This window comes from Mus musculus, chromosome 8 (assembly GCF_000001635.26).
Source record: "Mus musculus strain C57BL/6J chromosome 8, GRCm38.p6 C57BL/6J".
In the NCBI taxonomy this organism is placed as follows: domain Eukaryota; kingdom Metazoa; phylum Chordata; class Mammalia; order Rodentia; family Muridae; genus Mus; species Mus musculus.
Window position 1 is genome coordinate 88,416,604 of NC_000074.6, and position 12,618 is coordinate 88,429,221.

Below are 12,618 nucleotides of genomic sequence, written 5' to 3' on the forward strand. Positions count from 1 at the left end.
GTTTAAGGCTTATTGTAAATATAATGGTTGTGTGTGTGTGTGTGTTTTTATCCAGGAACTAAATGGTCAAAGACAGGGATTAAAAATTTCTATAATGCCAGCCTGGCCTATGTAGGAAGGAAGACTGTCTCAAAATATCAGAACTAAAAAGAAAAAAAAAAGAAAAGAAGTGTTCCAGGTGCAAAGCAAGCAAGGGGTGCTGATCATGGAACAATTGACATAGCTCCTATGACTTAGATGACCTATGTGAGCTATGTCACGAAATGCAGGCTGCTCTGAGAAGAGCCCAGCTTCTCCTGCTCTGTGTCCTGTCTTGTCATCGTGACACCATCTGCCAAAAGGCAGCAGAACCAAACAGAAGCTGACTTGACACTCTTGGATCTTCAGAACTGTGAGTTAAAGAGGACCCCTCCCCCCCCACACACACAAACACTTTTTTCTTTATAAATTAAACCAGCCATGGGGTATTTTGCTAGAGTGACTGCAGAAGATGCATAAGTGAATATATAGGTCAAAGTGGATGAGGAAATGCTCACCCAACCCTACCTGGGCTCTCAGGTTTCCTGAGACCCACACATGGTCTTCAGGTTCTCTGTTTCTTCCTTCGGGCCAGTGATGTAGCTGAGGTCCCCCTGTGTGCTGTGAGATGTCTCAGTGGGTTTTTGTTGTTGTTTTGATTTTCAAATAGGAACCTGCTCCTATGGAGCAGTTAACCATGGTGTACTGAAGGCCTTCAATCCACTCAGGGCTCTGGAGGCGGGTACCATCTGGAGCCGTATCTTCAAGTCAGCAACTCTGTCTGCCTGCTGTCTCCAGTCTTCCATGTGGCCCCATCCTAATGAGTGGGCCGTGCCAAGCTGCGTGTGGAACTGCTGTCCCGCGGTGCTGACACCACCTCCCATTCATTCATGCAGCATGCCTCAGCCAGCCAGAACCGGGACATTTGGTGAGCGTGAGTGGGGTACGATTCTCCCTCTGTCCTGGCTCCCCTCTTGGAAAATGGCTCAGTAGCTGGGCTCTGACTCCAGGCCAGCTGACTGCCCCACCCCCCCTGCAGAGAAATCTGCCTTTCATTTAACAGTTCTATTTCTTTCTCTCTGGAAAAGTCTTTGTGGTACCAATTAAAGGACTCTTTTATCCCCTCCTGTTTGAGGAATTTGAGGACCGCCTATGAAGAGCCTCTTTCCTAATCCATTCCCAAGACAGAGGGAGCGGGTTGCTCTTGGAAAGGGTACCTGGCAGGGGGTTCTGGAGAGTCCTCTTGAGGACTTTGAGGTTGATCTCAACAGAGGGCCAGAGATGTGTCAGGCATGGTGCCCAGTATGTCCCATGGGTGACCTCATTGCATCTCAATGGCTCAAGGTCAAAGCATCATTCTGGTCCCATGTTGGGGACATCATGCGTATCTCAAGGTATTAAACTTGATCATGGCGAATGTTTTTCAAAGATCCTTTCTGACTTTATCATCTGTTTCCCTATGATCCCTTTAATTCAGAAGTCCTAGGATTGGATTCCAAGGCCAGTCTTTCTAGAAGCTCTCGCCACACAGGTTGAAGGGGTCCCCTGGCTCTTTTGTCAGACAGTCTGTCTTAGTTTCTTCTGTGTTGCTCTGATAAAGCAGCAAATGTTCTCTTATGAAAGAAAACATTTAATTTCAGCTTACAGTTTCCGAGAGCTCACATCGTTTTGTTTGCTTGTCAAGACAGGGTTTCTCTGTGTAGCCCCGTCTGTTCTAGAACTTGTTATGGAGACCGGGCTGGTTTTGAAATCAGAGATTCATCTGCCTCTGCCTCCTGGGTGCTGGGATTAAAGGTGTGCACCACCAGCGGGACATGAGAGCTTACATCTGAATCTGAAAGTTAGAGGCAGAGAGAGACAGACACTGGGAATGGAATGAGTCTTTTGATTGCACCCCGTCCACCTCCTAATCCTACCAATGGGGAGTAGGGAACCAAGTATTTAAACATATGAGTCTGTGGGGACCATTCTTATTCAAATAATCACACAGTCTTTCCCCTCCTTATGCAGGTCCATACCCTTGGTCATCTTGGGAGTTGATTCTGACTACTGGCTGGTGCTAAGAGAGGAAGCAAAATGTCTCCTTCATGACAGGACATAAGACAACAGTATTTGCACCACTTTTTGCCTCAGAGAAAGACTAAATGCGTCATATCTTCCTGACAGGTACTTTCTATATTCTACCAATATCCAGGATCCTGGGTGTTAACTGCCTAGCGCAAATCTTGGTTAGGACCATGGGTGATCCTGTGGGGTCCTCTGGAGGAGGAGCAGGCCTTCTGAATTATTTCCTTAGAGGAAGAGTCAGGGCCTTCTCGCTACTGTCCTGTCAGTCACCACGGGCTCTGCTGAGGAGGGTGTGTCACTATTGACATGGCTGCTATGTCCCGTAAAGACTTTTCCTAGAGGAACTCAGCTATGAGCCATTAAACAACAAACACATCTGGAAGATGGAGGAAGGAGCAATATCTCCATCCTGAAGAGAAATCTGGGCTGCACATAACAGTCTTTACCCTAGAGAGTCCTTTCCCCATGTTCTTCCTGTAGCAGTGCTACAGAGAGCACCCTACTTCTCTCTTTGCTCGTGTGCATAATGCCCCTGCTTTGTACACTATGCAGTGTATGTAGAACATGACTGTGTGTGCACGGCAGGTTGGGGTGAGCAAGGGAAAGCTTAGATCCCAGGGTCTGCCACTAGTGTGGGAGCTGGTGGAGGCTCATGCTGCTCCAAGAGCCTCTCCCTTACACTGTCCCTGAGTGCTGGGAGGACCAGTCACCTCAACCAACCTAAGAGGGTTTGGACTCTATCTGCATGTGCTGTAGGTAGGGCATGTACCTCATCAGTTTTTGTCTATAAAACTGGAAGGAGCCGAGCGTTGGTGGTGTATGCCTTTAATCCCAGCACTTGGGAGGCAGAGGCAGGTGGATTTCTGAGTTCGAGGCCAGCCTGGTCTACAAAATGAGTTCCAGGACAGTCAGGGCTATACAGAGAAACCCTATCTCAAAAAAAAAAAAAAAAACCAAACCAACCAACCAACCAACCAAACAAACAAACAAAAACAACGACAACAACAAAAAACCCAAAACAAAAAAAAAAAAACCTGGAAGGAGAGGGTACTGACACCTTCTGGAATTTCATACTGCTGTCAAACACTGTGAGAAAGCATCCAATCCCATTGCTTCCTGTTTGCCAGCTGCACATCTTTTCTCAACCTCCCCAGTCATTTGCTTTCCCCCTCCATGGCTTTCTGGCCCATGCATTTTATACTGTCAGGTTGTTTGTCCTTGACTTGTGGGACTCATTGCTTTGTACTCCGTATTGTGCCTGCTGCTATGGTCATGGCTCTCCCCTGTCCACACACCAAACAGAACCTTTGCATGTTTAGATCTAGGTAGATACATTTGGTAAACAGTGTTCAAATCACATGCTGGCACCTAGCTGTAAGGGAGTCCAAGATGAGTTCCCAGCCCTTTTAGCATCTGTAGATGAGCTAACTTTTTGATAAGTTGTTTGATCTGAGAAGTTCCTCAGAAGGGTATCAGACTTGGTAATCTCTTGTCCAAATAGCAGTAACTATGTTTCTTGGTGTTAGCAGCTCTGCCTTATACAGTTATGGAGGGCTGTAAAGAAACAGGATGCACAATGACACCCGCCAGGTCCTCAAGATGATGAGTCACACCCTCTTCCTTCTAGGCTTTCCTGGATCAGATGAATAGTGCATGGATGGCAAACTCAGTGTAGTTGCATTCATAGCCCTTGAAACCAGGCACACTGAGTACTCTGGGCAGAGTGCTAAGGCTGTAGGGGCTCTTCTGTCTGGCTTGATTTGATACTCAGTATGTGAAAGAGAAAACAAAGCTCAATTTTTACCCTTTGTCCCATGCCCCTAAACAACTCTTAAGCTTTTTCTTTTTCTTTTCTTTTCTTTTCTTTTCTTTTCTTTTCTTTTCTTTTCTTTTCTTTTCTTTTCTTTTCTTTTCTTTTCTTTCCTTTTTTTTAAAATTCAAAATCTGGTCATTTATTTCTTCCTCTTAAAGATTTTTATTTTTGACTGGACCCAGAAGTAGAAGCTCTCAGTGAGGGCAGTCTATGTCTCTTGGCAACCCGTTCCCAGTATTTTTCTTTGGCCAAACGTTTATCGTATTCAGCAGCTTCTTCCTTATTGTTTTTGGTACATTTTGCAGGACATGTGGAGGAACCAGATGCTCGGTGCTGGGTGCTTTCGTCATAGTCTTCTGCCCTTCCTTTTTCATAGGACTTTCTCTCCCTCCCCTCTCTCTTTCCTTCTTTCCTTCCTTCCTACCTTCCTTTCTTCCTTCTTTTCTTCTCTTCTTCTTCTTCCTCCTCCTCCTCTTCCTTCTCCTCTTCCTCTTCTTAAACTAACCATGTTGAGGACACTCAGCTTTGTGTTCACAGTGCATCCCAAACAGACTTGTGCTTCCTGTCTCAGATTCTCCATGTTCTCTAACAAGATGTTCCTGACTCAGTAGCATGCTCTGCTTTGGGTCAAGACACCCTACCCCATGAAAAAATCTTATTGGCTGTTCCCACAGCCGAGCTGGAGTATACACAGAAAGCACAACGTCTGCATTTGTCATTCATTCACTTTAGTGAGTTTCTGAACATCAGTGGCTGGGAGAAAGATATGGAAAAGAAGCCAAACTTCCACTCTATGACCTTTAAAGTTAGACAGCTCCATATTCCTCAGTCTCTCAGGGGCAGTCAAGCCAATTGGTTAGTATTCAACCACATGCCAGCCTATAGCAATGCTGGAGGGAAACCACCTAGTTGGCAGCACTCATTCCTTAGAAGTCCAGGCTTCAGCCAGGCATAGCATGTCTTTAATCCTAGAACTCAGGAGGCAGGGCCAGGTTGTTCTCTGTGAGTTCAAGGCCAGCCTGGTCTAGATTTTAGAGATCTTTTTCCAAGGGTAATCTTTGGCTTCATGCAGTTTTCCTATGATTTGAAATTTACTATCCGTTTTCTATAAGAGAGGCAACTCATGGCAGAAGGCAGATGTCTCATTTCAAATGCCGTGTGTAGGTGATAGAATGCTATGGTCTGGTGAATTGCAGGGGAGGGGATGATACCTGAATAGCATCATCTGCTAAGGGGACAGGAGTGGGTAAGCTCACCGGGAGTTGGGTCTTGGGGATCTCTGATCTCTGCTGTTGAGATCTAAAGCTTGGCTCTTGAGTTGCGTCCTATAAGGTTTTCCCTCTTGCTCTTCTGTAGCACACGCCTCTACCATGAAGAAATGCTAGTGATGCAGGAAGCCTCCTGTTAGGTCAAGAATATACTTATGCCTAGTCCTGGACATAAGTATATTCTGTCTCCTGTGAACACAAGCCATGCAGATATTCCCAGAGCCTGGTAACTCAAGGGTATGTAAGAAAGTTGGGGTTGGGTCCTGCTAAGCTAGAGGTAGACGTCCCGGAGAGCTCACTTGGGGCAGCGTGCTGACCTATTGGTGAGTAACTGAGACGGACACCTCTTGGTAATCCTATCTAGACTTCTACTGGAAGTAAAAGGCCCTAGAGAAATGCGTGGAGTGGGATGAAATACGTTTAGCATTCACCTGTGTTCTGGCACATAAGTGCTATAATGCTTAGCATTTCTTCGGGAATAGGAATGGGTAACCTACACAGCCTGAGGATGGCCAGTGAAAGAGCAGAGGATTAAAGGGACAGAGCCATCAGTCCCACCCTAGCTTAGGAAGCAGAAGGGAGGAGGCTGGGCTGTAAAAAGTCTGGAGGGAAGACACTGAGTGCACATTGGTGTGGATGTGGAGGTGCCCAGCGAGGGAGGGGAAGCTATGCATCCTTCTCGCCGCCCACTGTGCTACTAGCTGCCCTGCAGTGGTGTTCTCTCTTGTGTACCAGCAACTGTAAGTGTAGAACATTGTGAAGTTCTGTGAGTCAACCCAGAACAGGGTTGTGGGAATCTGGCAGAAGTGTGGCAGGCACCTGAAGTGGGGGCAGCCTGTGGGGTGCAGGCCTGGGCCTATGGAGTCTGATGCTCACCCTGGGAGCCCAGGGTCAGAATCAAATGACTTGTGGGACACCTGGCCAGGGTTGGGGAGTTGGAGATCAGGTGTCAGGTGGCACCAGCTGTGGCCCTCCTTTGATGCTTATTGAATGAACAAAGAAAAATGGCCAGTGTGAATGATACTACACTCTGTCCATATTTGCTCACTCTGAAGGTTCCTGTGGCATGGTCTGCGCCTCAGTGTGTCTTGGATCCAGTAGAGCTGTGGGCCGTTAAGAAAGTTCCACAGATACAGATCTTCTGCATGGGGCTCACTGGGATTACAACCGTCAGCTAGCCAGTTTACTGACAAGTATTGCTTTACGTTCTCACTATGTGCTAGGCTCTGCTCCAGACCTGCAGGATACAGTGGCAAGCTGACTGTCAGAACCCACCTCCCTCCCGACACCACCACCCTGGCCGCAGGATGCATTTTATAGCAGACCTAGCAGCTCAGAGTGGTTGATTATCTTTTGTGAAGTCACACAGCCAGAAGATGAGGCTCCACCTACCCTCTTCCCAATAGACATTATTGCTTGTATTCTTACCTGCTGACCAAGGTTGAGACTTAGCCCTAGTGTTGGGTAAATCCTGTGGCTCACCTTGGGCAATTTAGAGGCTCCTAGGTCAGCTGTGCAAGCTTTCTCTTTTAACCCTCCAACCTAATCCCTCTTCTGTGGTATACAAATCTTCCAAGGAGGCTGGTGGGGTTCCTGAGGAGTACCCCAAGTGTCCTAATGCATGTTCATGAACAAAACCCTGTGTTCAGCAAATTGTTGAGACCAAGGCCCTCTCCGGTTACCTGCCACATCAGAAGTATGTTCTGTTGGCTGCCAAGGAAAGCAGAGAATAATACTGCTAAGAATTTTAACCATTATGTAGAAAAAGCACCATTCCTGGCAGGCTCTGCCAAGTGGAACCAGACGGAGCAAAGCAAAGCAGGAGCCTCTACCATTCTGGCTGCTATCTGGCTTGGGTGGGTTACCTGAGCCCATAGCCATCTTGTCAAGACTGTCACCTGGCCAAGGTCACTGGCTGTTGGAGAGGTGGCTCTGGATTTTGATGTCCTGGCTTAGAACTTCATTCTGGGATCTGCCTGCTGGAGGGTCCTGTGGATGACACAGGGGCTCTGAGAAACATCTACTAAGTTGTGGTAGCTCATGCCTGTATTCATCCCAGCACTTGGAGGCTGAGGCAGGGGGATCATGAGTTTGAGGCTGAACTGGGCTATACGGCAAATTGCAGGAGCCCGTGTGAAAATGAGTAAGAGGCCACACTGAAGTTGGGGTGGCTTTGACTTCATCTTACTGGGGATGCTAACCTTCATATCTGCCCTATGTGAGCACCAGTAAGTCTATATGAACAAATAACAATGTGCCCCTGGGGCTGGCTGGCTGGCCATGAATTCTCCAGTAGTGTCCAGATAAATACAATGAAGAGCCACCAGGTGCTGATGGGAGACATGTGGCTTCCACCCATGGAACTTCTAGGTCAGCGGAGTGGTGGACACTCGGATGGGGTCCCACACAGAGAAGCAGCTCCGAGAGACTATAGGAGGCTTCCTTGGAGGGCAGGGAGTCAGGGAAAGACACTCCCCCAAGAGGTTGCTTTCAGACTTGAAAAGAGAAGCACTCGGGAGCCAAGACGTATAATGGGACAAAGCCAGCCCATCAACGAAGGGTGCCAGAACAACTGGTTATCCACCACGGGAAAATGAACCCGAAGCAGACCAAAATGCCCTTCCCAAACACAGTAGCAAAGGAGAAAGCAGATCTGGGTGTAAAGCAATAGGTATGGCCCTCCCGGAAGACAGCAGGGCATGCGGGGACCCCGAGTTAGGCTGTGACTGCTCAGACAACTGGGAAAGCACGCTCTGTGAAAGGAAGACTGGCTAGGCTACCATCACACCATTTAAAAACGTCAGCAGGGAAAGATGATGCCAAGGTATGAGCTCCAGATGGAGATGGAATATTTGCCAAAGACATGTCTGATAAGTGTTATCCAAAACACTCATGGAATTTTTGAAACTCCACACAAAAAAATAAACACACAACCCAATGATGACAAGGGCAAAAGACAGTGTCAAAGATCTACAGATGGCGAAGAGGTCGTGAAAAGATATTCTTGGACACTCCCGTCACATGTCCTGGGGAAACACCAATGGGAGAGAGCAGTGAGATACCATTACGTACCTGTAGGAACGGCTAACCCCAGAACATGTTCCTACCAAACACCAGCATAGCAGTGGAACATGGGACTGCCATGCATTGCTGAGAAATTGAAGCAGGCAGCATGGGGAAGACTGGCAGCATCTGGCAAAACCACACCTGCTCTACCCAGCGGTCCAGCGGTTGCATCCTTTGGGGGTTACCTAAAGAGGTTGAAAGGGTAATGTACATGCAAAAGCCTGCATGTGGATGTTTGTAGCTGTTTCGCTCATAATTGCTCAAACTCGGTGATTTGGGAGGAGAAGCCTTCCTTCGGTAGGCATGAAAATAAATTATGGAGAGATGGTTCAGACCTTGAAATGTTACTCAGTGTTAAAAAAGAAAAAAAGAAAAAGACATAGGTCTCTGAGACAGAAAGAGGAACCTTAAACGTGTATCACCAAGAGAAGCCACAAAGGTGTGGTGCCGAGGATGATGTCCCTGAAAATGCAGGACTAGGGAAATTGAAAAGATCAGTGGCTATCAGGGATGGGTACTCAGGTGTGAACAGGTGAGGCAGAGATGCTTCAGGACAGCGAAATGGCTCTGCACTGCACTGGTGGATATAAGGTACACATATGTTCAAATCCATGAATGGAAAAAAACACTGAAGGAGCCCTAATGTAAACTAGACTCGGATGATCACAATGTGTCAATGTAGACTCACTGCTGGTAACCACTGTGCCTCTCTTCTGGGGGATGTTGCTAATGGGAGGGAGTGTGCATCTTGGGAACTGGGGGCATGTGGGACATTTCTACTTCTTATGTAATCCTTTGAGACTAGAACTTCCCTGAGCATCTTCTATTAAATTTGAAAACAATTGGAAAGTCATGAAGGTAAGGAAGAGGTTAACTATCTAGGAAACAGCATGTGCAAAGGCCCAGGGGCAGGGAGAAGCTGGATTCCAAGGACCTGAGATAGGTTAATGATGCTAAATGTAGAGTGACAGGACCTCAGAGCTGATGCTAAAGGCGTTGTCTGGAGCTGAGTCTTCTGGATATTTTTAGGTCACTCAAGCCATCGAGAGCAGGAAAACAGCCAAGTAGTGACGTCATTCAATTGGTGTTTAGTGTTCAGTTTCAGATCCATTTACTCTATGTCTATGAGTATTTGCCTGCAGGTATGTTTATGCCATGTGCGTGCCTAGGCCAGAAGAGATCAGAAAAGGGCATCAGCTCTCCTGGAACTGGAGTTATGGATGGATGTGAGCCACCGTGTGGGTGCTGGGAACCCAGCCCTAGTCCTTTGTTAGAACAACAAATGCTGTTAACAGCTGAGCCATTTCTCCAGCCTCATGATTGGCATATTAATTAAGCTTAGTTGGTAGATAATAGCATACAGAAGCCTGGAATCAAGCCGAGAAGCCACCTAGGAGGCTCAAACGGTCTGGGGCAGGTACAAAGGCAGAGCCAGAGATAGCAGCTTTGCTGTACAGGAGGCCTGGTGAGCTGTTATTGTTCTGGGACCAGAATCCCGGGAGAACACCAGAAAGGAGATTTCTTATTTGAGCTCCTGGTTTCTTAGATCTCAATTAATGGTCACTTAGCACCATTTGCTTGGGCAAATGTCATGGCCACAGGAGCCTATGGTATAAGAGAGCTGTTCACCTCATGGCTGGCCAGGACAGATAGAACTGCAGTGTAACCTCCTGTAACCAGACCCTGTGTCCTATGTTCTCATCCCTCCCTACGTATAGCACAAGCTGTCATGTGCCCAGCACCTTATGTCCTAGTTGTCTCTAGAAAGGCCCTTCCGGACACACACGGGGAGTGCACAAATCTCCTAGGTGGCTCTCAATTCAGTTAAGTTGACAACAGTAGACAGAAACCAAAGGGTCTGTCCTGGCTATGCTCGCTTCCTGGACAGTGAACTTGTACCTAACTTTTCCCCCCTAAAAGTCACTAAAGACCAAACCAGCTTGAACTATATTCAGCCCTCCCATGACCCCAGTCCCAGCACAGTGGCACTTGCCCAGAAGGGCCAACCCTAAGCACTTGCCCCCTTTCTTTTTCTGTCACGGAGCTCAGAGTTTAGGCCCTAACACTCCCACTTACTGCCGGGTTTGCCAGGCGGCCTTGATATCTACAATGCTAATGCAGTGTCTTTAGCCCTGATTTAGACAGACCTAGGTTTGGGTCCAGGGTCAGCCTGGTACTACAGCTAGCAGAGAAGGTCAAGTTACCCACCTTTCTGTTCACCAGTTCCCTTAGGAGTAATAGGTAGGGGACACCTATAAATGGTGAGGATTATAATCAGTGATTTCATATGCAACAGAAGACTGCTGGGTACATAGCTGGTGCTCAGGAAACATCAGACATTGTAGATGGAAATACCGAGCAGAGGGGGTGAGGTGTGCAGCCTACGGCCACCATAGCACTTAAGATGGCTCCACTGCTGGTTTTTACCTCAGTGCTCAGGTGGAACAGAACGAGAAGCTGACAACAGGGAGCATGTGAGCCGAGTTTACACAGCCACATGATGCAGTGAAGACGTTGTTTGCTTGGTTTGGTTTTAGGGATAGAGCCTTGCTCAGGCTGTCCTGTCCTGAAACTCAGGAACTTCCTGTCTCAGCATGCCACTACTAATATGACAGGTATGTGCCACCATGCTCAGCAGGAAGGGCCATTTGAAAGTATAGATCATGTCCCTTCATGGTCATTGTTTTGGTGGGCATGGTGGCATACACCTCTTATCCCGACACTCAGGAAGGAGAAAGCAGGCAAATCTCTGGGAGTTCAAGGCCAGCCTGGGTTGCCTTACAGAGCAAGTTCCAAGCCAGCTAGGGCTTCACAATGAGACACACTGTGTCTGTCTGCCTGTCTGTCTATCTATGTCTGTCTGTCTGTCTCTTTCTCTCTCACACACTTTTATACACGAATAGACAGAGATAAAGAGGGAGAGAACAGAAGAGCGAGCGAGCGAGCAAGAGAGAGAGAAAGAGAGAGAGAGAGAGAGAGAAAGTTGTAGAAGAAAATTAAATGAAGTGTGAACTCGGATATCCTGTAATATTAAGTGGAAAACTTAGGATTCAAGTGCACATATGGGGCCTGAGGAGGTGACTGGGCGGGGAAGAGCATTGGCTGTGCTGTGCTGAGCAGGCCTGAGGATCTGAACTGAAATCCCCAGCATCCATGTGAAAAGCCAGGCAGTCACTCACAAAGTCACGCACATCTGTGATCCTAGCACTAGGGTAAGGAAGAGACAGGAGAATGGTTGAGGCTTGCTGGCCAGCAGTCTAACTCCAGGGTCAGTAAGAGACCCTGCATCAAAGGAGTAAGAGGGAGAGGGATAGAGCAGGGCACACAACATTCTCCTCTGGCATCTGAGATATACCTGGGTGCATATACCTGTATACTATAGACCATATACATTCATGCAGAACACACACACACACACACAAAATAAACTCTAAAAATAACTAAATGTAGCAGGTTAAAAACCGAAGACATGAAAGTGGAAAGGGCCCTTATTCAGAAGGAGTTTGGTTGGAGGGGAAAATTGCTAGGAGAAGATAGTGAGGGGACGTGAGCAAATACATTATAAAGTATGAAACCATGAAAGAGAACATAAATAAAATATTTAAATGTGCATGTAGAAGAAGAGATAACAGTAAGGTTTTTTTTTCTATCAGACTTTTTAGACTCTTTAAAATTAAAAAGTTTCAGCTGTGAGTATCGGTTTCTTTTAAGGCCAGATAAAATACAATAATACGATAAGGAGATTTTGTTCTACACCAGGTGAGGTGGGAATTCCTATAACCCCATGGACAAACTCTGCATGGTACAGGAGTGGTGTCTTAAGAAAGGGTGGAGTTTTAAGAGCCTCCCGTGGAATGCACAATCCCTCCTTTTAATTCCAGGCCGGCTCCTGACTGCCTTGACCGATCCCACCCCACAGAAGTGACGCTGGAGTTTCCTTTTCTTGCCAGAGTCTTCTCTGCTGTGTCCTTCAAAGCCATTACATAGTCAGGAAGCCTGAAGCCTGAGCCACAGGAGAGGCTCTGAGGAGGTATTTCTGTCAACAGTCTGAGCTGATTCATCTTAGTATGCAGGCCAGACATTGGAACAAAGAAGCTTCTAGAAGTTTCTAGTCTCTAGCTGCTGCGTTGTCTCAGGAGTGGCTTCAGACATGGTGAGGTAGTGTGCAGCCATTGTACTCTGTCTTGTCTAGAAGATTACAGGTGATTCTTTGACAGGAAGTTTGTGGCAACTTCCTTCCTTCCTTCCTTCCTTCCTTCCTTCCTTCCTTCCCTCCCTCCCTCCCTCCCTCCCTCCCTCCCTCCCTCCCTCCCTCCCTCCCCCGCCTTAAGATGTGTTTACTTTTATTGCATTGGTGGTTTTGCCTACATGCATGTCTTTCTGTCT

General features: G+C 47.2%; 1 long non-coding RNA gene across 1 annotated transcript; it reads left to right on the top strand.

Annotated features, from left to right (window-relative positions):
• Positions 1–856: 856 nt before the first annotated feature.
• Gm39218 lies at positions 857–12,237 on the top strand. The gene is made up of 3 exons (XR_879057.1): positions 857–946; positions 2,029–2,184; positions 12,114–12,237. It is a non-coding gene; the product is annotated as a predicted gene, 39218 (long non-coding RNA).
• The last annotated feature ends 381 nt before the right edge of the window (positions 12,238–12,618 follow it).